General features: G+C 37.9%; 1 pseudogene; it reads right to left on the minus strand.

The window, feature by feature from the left end:
* Positions 1 to 4,934: 4,934 nt before the first annotated feature.
* LOC129393526 (ran-specific GTPase-activating protein-like) lies at positions 4,935 to 8,757 on the minus strand (annotated as a pseudogene).
* Between the last annotated feature and the right edge of the window lie 299 nt (positions 8,758 to 9,056).

The raw sequence follows: 9,056 nt of genomic DNA on the forward strand, positions 1-9,056 counted from the left end.
ATTGACTTTACTTGCCATTCTGTGTATGGCTTGTTTCATTTAGCATAATGTCCTTCAAGTTCAACTATGTCACAAATGACAAGATTTCTTTCATTTTAAGGCTGAATAATATTTCATTATATATATAATATTCATATATGTATCCTTTTCTTTCCATTCATCTCTCAATGGACAATTAGGTTGTTTCCATATCTTGGCTACTGTGAATAATGCTGCAATGAACATGAGAATGCTAATATCTCTTTGTGATAGCAATTTTATTTCTTTTGGATATATACCCAGAAGTGGGATTTCTGGGTCATACATTAGTTCTATTTTTAATTATTAAGAAACTACCATACACTTCCCATAATGGCTCTTCCAATTTATATTCCCACCAATGTTTTATAAGGGTTTGCTTTTTTCTTAACATCCTAACCAATACTTGTTTTCTTTTGACTTTTTTTGATAACAACCATCCTAACTAGTATGAGGCAATATCTCATTGTGGTTTTGATTTGCATTTCCTTGATAATTATTGATGTTCGTATACTTGTTGGACATTTGTATGTCTTCTTTGGAAAAATGTTTCTTAAGATTCTTTACCTATTTTTATCAAGTTATTTGGTTTCTTTTTTTTTCTATTGAACTGTAGGAATTCCTTGTATATTTTGAAATATATGATGGTATTATATTTTATATACTTTTTATGTATTTTGGACCTTAACCCCTTAATAGATATGTGCTTGCAAATATTTTATCCCATTCTGTGTGTTGTCTTTTCATTTTGTTGAATGCTTTCTTTGCTGTGCAGAAACTTTTAAGTTTGATATAGTCCGACTTTGAAATTTTTGTTTTGTTTCCTGTACTTTGATGTCAAATCCAAAAAAATCATTGCAAAGACCAACGTCATAAAGCTTTTCCCTTATGTTTCTTCTAGGAGTTTTACAGTGTCAGGTCTTACACTTAAGTCTTTAATCCATCTTGAATTAATTTTTGCACATGGTGTAAGATAAGGGTCCAATTTCATTCTTTTGCTTGTGGATATTCAGTTTTCCCAACACCATTAGTTGAAGAGACTGTCCTTTCCCCATTGTTTATTCTTGGAGCCTTTGTCAAAAATTAGTTGACAATATGTGTGTAGGTTTATTACTGGGATCTCTATTTTGTTCCATTGTGTGTCTGTTTCTATGCCAGGATCATACTGTTTCAATTACTATAGCTTTGTCATACAACTTGAAATCAAGAAGTGTGATGCTTCCAGCTTTGCTCTTTTTGCTGAAGATTGCTTCAGCTATTTGGAATCCTTAGGGGTGCCATATGAATTTTAGGATTGTTTTTCTATTCTGTGAAAAATGCCACTGACATTTTAGTAAGAATTGCATTGAATCTGTAGATCAGTTTGGGGCATTTTAAAGAACATTATTGTATGAACATTTTAACAGTATTCTTCCAATCCATGAACATGGATATCTTTCCATTTATTTGTGTTTTCTTTAATTTTTTTCATCAATATTTTACAGTTTTCAGTGTATAGGTATTTCACCTCCTTGGTTAAAATTGCTCCTAAGTATTTTATTCTGTTTGATGCTGTTGTAAATAGGATTGTTTTCTTAATTACAACAGCATCAAACAGAATTAGTTACATTGTTACTGTTAGTGAACATAAACATAACTAATTTTTGTATGTTGATTTTGTATCCTGCAAGTTTACTGAATTCATTGATTAGTTCTAACAGTTTTTTGGTGGAGTATTTATGGCTTTCTATATATAAGATTATGTCATCAGCAAACAGAGGTAATTTTACTTTTCTTCTCCAATTTAGATGCCTTCTATTTCTTTTTCTTACTCTGGCTTGGATTTCCAGTACTATGTTGAATAGAATTGACAAGATGAGCACCTTTGTCTTTTAGTTTTTCACTGGTGAGAACGACATGAACTGTGGGTTTGTTATATATCCTTCAGTATGCTGAAGGACATTCCTTCTATACCTAATTTGTTGAGAGTTTTTATCATATAAGGATGTTGAATTTTGTCAAATGCTTTTTCTGCATTTATTGAGATGCTCATGGAATTATATTCTTCATTTTGTTAATATGTGGTTTCACATTTATTGATTTGCATATATTAAACCATCCTTGCATCTGAGGAATAAATACCACATGATCATGGTGAATGATCCTTTTAATTTGATGTTGAATTCAGTTTGCTTGTATTTGTTTGAAATTTTTGCTTCTATGCTCTTCAGGGATATTGGCCTGTAATTATCTTTTCTTATGGTATCCTTGTCTGGCTTTGGTATCAGGATAATGCTGACGTTGTAAAATGAGTTTGGCAGTATATCCTTGCCTTCAATTTTTTGGAAGAATTTAAAAACAATTGGTACTAATTTTTCATTAAATGTTTGATACAATTCATATGTGAAGCCATTCAGTCCTTGACTTATCTCTTTTTATGTTGTTTTTTTGAGATGGAGTTTCACTCTTGTTGCCCAGGCTGGAGCGCAATGGCGCAATCTTGGCTCACTGCAACCTCCGCCTCCCAGGTTTAAGCGATTCTCCTGCCTCAGCCTCCAGAGTAGCTGGGATTACAGGTGTACACCACCACACCTGGCTAATTTTGTATTTTTAGTAGAGACAGGGTTTCACCTTGTTGGTCTGGCTGGTCTCGAACTCTTGACCTTAGGTGATCTGCCCGCCTCAGCCTCCCAAAGTGCTGGGATTACAGGCGTGAGCCACTGCACTCGGCCCCTTGACTTATCTTTTTAAGGAGAGTTTTAATTACTGACTTAATCTCGTTTTTGCTATTGGTCTGTTCAGATTTTCTATGTCTTCATGATTCAGTCTTGGTAGGTTGAATGTTTTCAGGATTTATCCATTTCTTCTAGGTTATTCAATTTTTTTGGTGTGTAATTGTTCATAGGAGTCTCATGTATTTCTATGGTATCAGTTGTAATGTCTCCTCTTTCATTTATAACTTTATTTGAGTCTTCTTTTCTTAATTAGTCTAGCTAGACATTGTCAATACTTACCTTTTCAAAAAATAACTTAGTTTCAGTGATCTTTTGTATTGTTTTTCTCATCTTTATTTTGTTTATTTCTGCCTTTTTTTATTTTCTTCTATCTGCTGACTTGGGGCTTAGTATTTTCTCTAGTTTCTTGAGGTGTAAAGTTATATTTTTTATATGAGATCTTTCTTTTTTTCTTAATGTAGGCATTTATCACTATAAAATTTCCTCTTAGAACTGCTCTTGCTGCATCCTATAAGTTTTAGTATGCTGTGTTTTCATTTTTGTCTGTCTTAAAATACTTTTTGAGTTCCCTCTTGATTTCTTCTTTTATCTATTGGTTTTCAGGAGTGTGTTGTTTAATTTCCACATATTTTTGAATTTTTCTATTTTCTTTATACTACTGAATTCTAGTTTTATACCATTTTGGTTAGAAGAGACACTTGATATAATTTCAATCTTCTTAAATTTGTTAATCCTTGTTTTGTGGCCTAACACCTGATTTCTTACAGAGAATTCTATGTGTGTTTGAAAACAATGTATATACTGCTGCCGTTAGGTCAATTGTCCTATATACGTTTGTTGGGTCTATTTTGTCTATAGTGTTATTCAAGTCTGCTGTTACCTTATTGATTTTCTATCTGGATAATCTTTGTATTGTTGAAAGTGGGGTATTGAAGACCCCTATTATTATCATATGGCCATCTATATCTATCTTCATTTCTGTTAATATTTCATTTGTATCTTTAGATGTTCTGATGTTGGGTACATATATATTTACAATTGCTATGTATTCTTGATGAATTGACTCCTTAATCATTATGTAACACAATACTTTGTCTCTTATGGCAGGTTTTTACTTAAAGTCTGTTTTATCTGCTGTAAGTATAGCCTGCTCTGTTTTGCTTACCATTTGCTTGAAATATCTTTTACCATTCCTTTATTTTTAACCTATGCACACCCTGAAAGCTAGTCTCAGGTGCACAGTGTGTTATTGGATGTTTTTTTTTTAAATAGATTTGGCCACTTTGTCTTTTGATTGGGGGATTTGATCCATTTACATTTAAAGTAATTATTGATAGCTAAGGACTTACTACTGCTATTTGTTAATTATATTGTGACTCTTTTATAGTTCTTTTGTTCCATTCATTCCTTCTTCCTGTATTTCCTTGTGACTTGATACTTTTCGTAGTGGTATGCTTTGATTCCTTTTTCTTTCTCTTTTGCCTATCTACTACAGATTTTTCCTTTATGGTTACCATGAAGCTTACATAAAACATCTTAAAATTATAGCACTCCATTTTAAGCTAATAATTACTTAACTTTGACCACATACAAATCTCCACATTTTAACTTCTCTTCTCCAAACATTTTATGTTATTGATGTAGCAATTTATTTTATTTTATTTTTGAGATGGAGTCTCTCTCTGTCACCCAGGCTGAGCAGTGGTGTGATCTTGGCTCACTGCAACCTCTGCCTCCTCAGTTCAAATGATTTTCCTGCCTCAGTCTCCTGAGTAGCTGAGATTACAGGTATGTAATCTCACCATGCCCAGCTAATTTTTGTATTTTTAGTAGAGATGGGTTTTTGCTATGTTGGCCAGGCTGGTCTTGAACTCCTGACCTCAAGTGATCTGCCCACCTTGGCCTCCCAAAGTGCTGGCATTCCTGGCATAAGCCACCATGCCCAACCCTGAAGTTTACAATTTTGTGCGTCATGTATCCATTAACAAATTATTGTAGCTGTAGTTATTTTTAATACCTTTGTCTTTTTATTTTTGTACTATACTAGAGTTAAAAGTGATTTTATGCATCACATTATTATTCTAAATTTGACTATATTCTTACTTTTAGAGTGAGTTTTATACTTTCTTATATTTCCATGTTGTTAGTTAACATTGTTTCACTTTAATTTGAACTACACCCTTTAGCATTTTTTGTAAGGCAGGTCGAATGGTGATAAACTCCCACAGGCTTTGTCTGGAAAAGTCCTTACCTCTCCTTCATTTCTGAAGAATAGCTTTGCTGATTATGGTATTTTTGGTTGATAGGTTTTTCTTCTTTCAGTACTTTAAGCATATCATTCCACCCTCTTCTGACCTGCAAGGCTTCTGCTTAGAAATCCCCTGATATCCATATAGGGGTTCCTTTGTATGTAATGAGTTGCTTTTATCTTTTTGCTTTAAAAATTCTTTGTCTTGACTTTTGACAATTTGATTATAATGTGTCTCAGTGAAGATCTCTATAACTAAATACAAATTTAATTTACTTAGGGTTCTTTGTGCTTCATGGATGTAGATATTCACTTCCCTCTTCAGATCTGGAGATTTTTCTGCCATTATTTCTTTAAATGAGCCTTCTACCCCTTACTCTTCCTCTGCTCTTTTGTGACTTTCACAATACATATATTGGTTCACTTGATCCTGTCCCATATGTCCTGTAGGCTTTCTTTATTCTTTTCATTTCTTTTTTCTTTTTGTTTTTCTGGGTTACTTCAAATGGCCTATGTTCAAGCTCACTGATTCTTCTGCCTGATAGAGCCTGCTGTTAAAGCTTTCTACGGTATTTTTCAGTTTGGTCACTGGTTCTTTAGCTTTAGAATTTATGTTCAGTTCTTTTAAAAATCATTTCTATGGTTGAACTCCTTGTTGAGCTTTTCATTTTGTTTGTATATTGTTTTTCTGATTTTTAAAAATTTTTTCCAGGTTCCAAATGTGTTTTTTATTCACTATTTTTAATGACTATAAATAAGTGTTTCCACTATGGAAAAGAAAGTTAGCACAGTACATTTTCATGACTGGGGAATGGATTTTCTGAAGTCATCTTCAATAGGGCAAAAACTTAGAAACAAAAAAAAAAACAACCTGAATGTTGAATTCAGTTCTTTATATAACATCCCTTGTAAAAATGAAAGAATAAACCGAAAAAGAGGGGCAGGGTAAAAAATTTTTTTTAAAAAAGAAAGGAAATAGAGGAAAAGGAAATAAAATAAGACGATTTACTGCTTCTCCTCAGCATCCTCCTTGGTCTCCTCCTTCACCGAGAAAGCTTCTAGCTTTTTCGCCACTTTTTTGGTATGATCGTTTTTGCCTGATCCTGCTTTCTTTTCTCTCTCTTTGATCTCTTTCCTGCATTCTTCAAACTTTGTTTTGAATTTCTGTGCATTCTCAGCATTCAGGAAGCAGATGGCCAGCAGCTTCGGCTCGGGTACTAGCCGGCGAAGTCAGCATGGGCGTTCCAGACCCAGGCACGGTCACTACCTGCTTTGGGCTTCAGCTCCATCATCCACGTGATGTAGTGGTTGGCACAGATATTCTGGGTCTTGTCCCTCTGCGTGAGGAGGCGGATGGCCCCTTTCTCCTTGTGCTTCAGGAGCTTGACGTCAGCAGTGCCTCGCTCCTTCCATTCTGGGAGATCGTTCTCTGAGGCAAATCAGAACAGTTTTGCCCGCATTTTAAAAAGTTCCTCTTCATCATCTTTCAGCGTTTTAATTTCTTGCTCAGGAAGACAAACTGAGGGTCATGGTTGTACTCGTCTGTATTCTCAGTGGAAGTATCATGGTCCTCATGAGTGTCCTTGGCGGCCGCCATGGGGGTGCAGCGGCGGTCGCTCAGCTGGGTCGGTTATCAATGGCTCCGCGGCCTCTCGGCGGGTACTCGTAGCTCCTTCCCGCCTGCTCTTCCCTCCGCCCCGCGACCCGAACCTCGACCCCTGACCCCAGCGGCGGGAAACGCACGGCGATTCAAAACCAGTACAGCTTTATTGGCTCAGACGGTGGACATTCTCATTGTCCGGCCCGCTCCGCGCTTCCCGACCCTGATTTTTTTTTAAATGGAGTTTCACTCTTTTTGCCCAGGCTGGGGTGTGATGGCGCGACCTTGGCTCTCTGCACCCTCCACCTACCAGGTTCAAGCAATTCTCCTGCCTCAGCCTCCTGGGTAGCTGAGATTACAGGCGCCCACCACCACGCCCAGCTAATTTGTTGTACTTTTAGTAGAGATGGGGTTTCACTGTGTTGGCCAGGCTGGTCTCAAATTCCTGACCTCAGGTGATCCACCCGCCTCATTCTCCCAAAGTGCTGGGATTACAGGCGTGAGGCCACTGCTCCCAGTCTCTGATTTTTTTTTTTTTTTTGTATACCTGTGTTCTCTTGTAGTTTACTGACCACAGGTGACTGCCTGGCACTAAAACAGGCCTAGAGGTTGGGTTTGCAGGGGCAGACCAGTGTTCTGGGGCCACAAGGGCCAGCCTAGAACCTGGGTCTACTGGGATAGATATGAACCATATGTCTGCTGGAGTGTGGGGCTGCGGTGGCTCCTGGTTACTGGTTGGGGATAGAGCCTGTATTTGTAGGAGCTGGCCTGGAACATAGGTACATGTGTGCTGGTTTGGTGACTGGAGTCATGGCGGCTGACCTGGAGCTGGGGTTCATGGGTACCAACCTGGCACAGGAGTGGGCCTGGAGGCTAAATCTGCTGGGATTGGGACCTTGGAGGCCAGCAGCCAGCCTGGAGCCTGTGTTTGCAGGGGGCTGACCTGACTCTGGTCATGTCTAGAGCCTGTGTCTTAGGAGGGTGGCCAGCTTAGGTCTGTGTGTGCTGGTCTGGTACCTGCAGCCACAGTAGTGTGTCTGGAGCCAGAATCCACAGCAAAATCAGGTGCTCACTTCACTTTTTTTCTCCACTGGAAGAGTTTCTTTCTGCACACTATGCTGCCCAGGCATGGGAAAAGACAGTGCATCTTTTCTTATTTCTGTGCTACACCAAGGTGTTGCAATTTTTCACTTGAATCCTTTAGTTTGTTAAAGGTATTTTTGGGCATGGATAGTTGTTTGTGATGTTTCTCTAACAGAATAAGTGCTGTAAAGTCCTATTCTGCCATCTTGCTGATGTCACTCCCCCATATTTCTTGACAGTAGATACTGCCTTTGCTTATTTAGTTTCTCTCCCTCCCCTTTTACTTCTTCTTTATACCCCTCCACTGTCTTTAATGTGATTTTACTTTTAACAGCTTCTAACCTGTCACTCTTCTTCAAAGGACTGTCCTTAGGCCACTGGAACAGCTTTACTCACAGACACAGAAAACTAGAAGAGTCTGGGAGTTTTTGATCCCCTGCAATGATGCTTAGCCAATGAGTAATCACTTTGGGAGATGAAAGTCTACCTTCCTTGCCTTAGGATGCAACGACTTTGAGTCTGTAACTTATACTTCAGAATCTCCTATGGAATCAGACTGAAACTACCCACCTAGGAATTTGCTAAAACCATAGCATCCTTGGTTTCATTGTTTTTCTTTTTCTTTCTTTTTTTCTCTTTTTTTTTTTTTTTTTTGAGATGGAGTTTCGCTCTTGTTGCCCAGGCCAAAGTGCAATGGCGCATCTCAGCTCACTGCAACCTCTGCCTCCCGGGTTCAAGTGATTCTCCTACCTCAGCCTCCCAAGTAGCTGGGACTACAGGTGCCAGCCACTATGCCCGGCTAATTTTTGTATTTTTAGTAGAGATGGGGTTTTGCCATGTTGGCCAGGCTGGTCTTGAACTCCTGACCTCAGGTGATCTGCCCACCTTGGCCTCCCAAAGTGCTGGGATTACAGGCGTGAGCCACTGTACCTGGCCCATTGTTTTTCTTTGTTATGTTTCCCCCTCTTCCTTATCAGCTTCTTATGGAAACACTTCCTTGCACACAAATCCTCATCTCAAAGTCTGCTTCAGAGGAATACAACATGACATAGGTCCAACATTGCTTTCCAAATATTTCTAATGAGTTTCCAGAATTGAATTTAACAACACAATATCCATATCTTCCACATTAGACTAAAAGCTCTTTGCTCTTTGAAGGCAGACAGAAATGTTTGATTCTGATACTTATTTGCCATTGAACCTGAAAATAAAAGTTTACACTCAGTGAGCCAAATTAGTGAATAATTGGAAGGCATAGGGTCAGTAGTCAGTAATTTTATTTAGGATTGTCCCTAGATGAATGAAGTGAGAAGTCTATGTCTCTCATTATAATCCTTGTGACTAAATTAGTCTGATGTCTCCAGACAAAAGATGCTTCATTTCTATCAACCAC

This window comes from Pan paniscus, chromosome 10, assembly GCF_029289425.2.
Source record: "Pan paniscus chromosome 10, NHGRI_mPanPan1-v2.0_pri, whole genome shotgun sequence".
Classification (NCBI taxonomy): domain Eukaryota; kingdom Metazoa; phylum Chordata; class Mammalia; order Primates; family Hominidae; genus Pan; species Pan paniscus.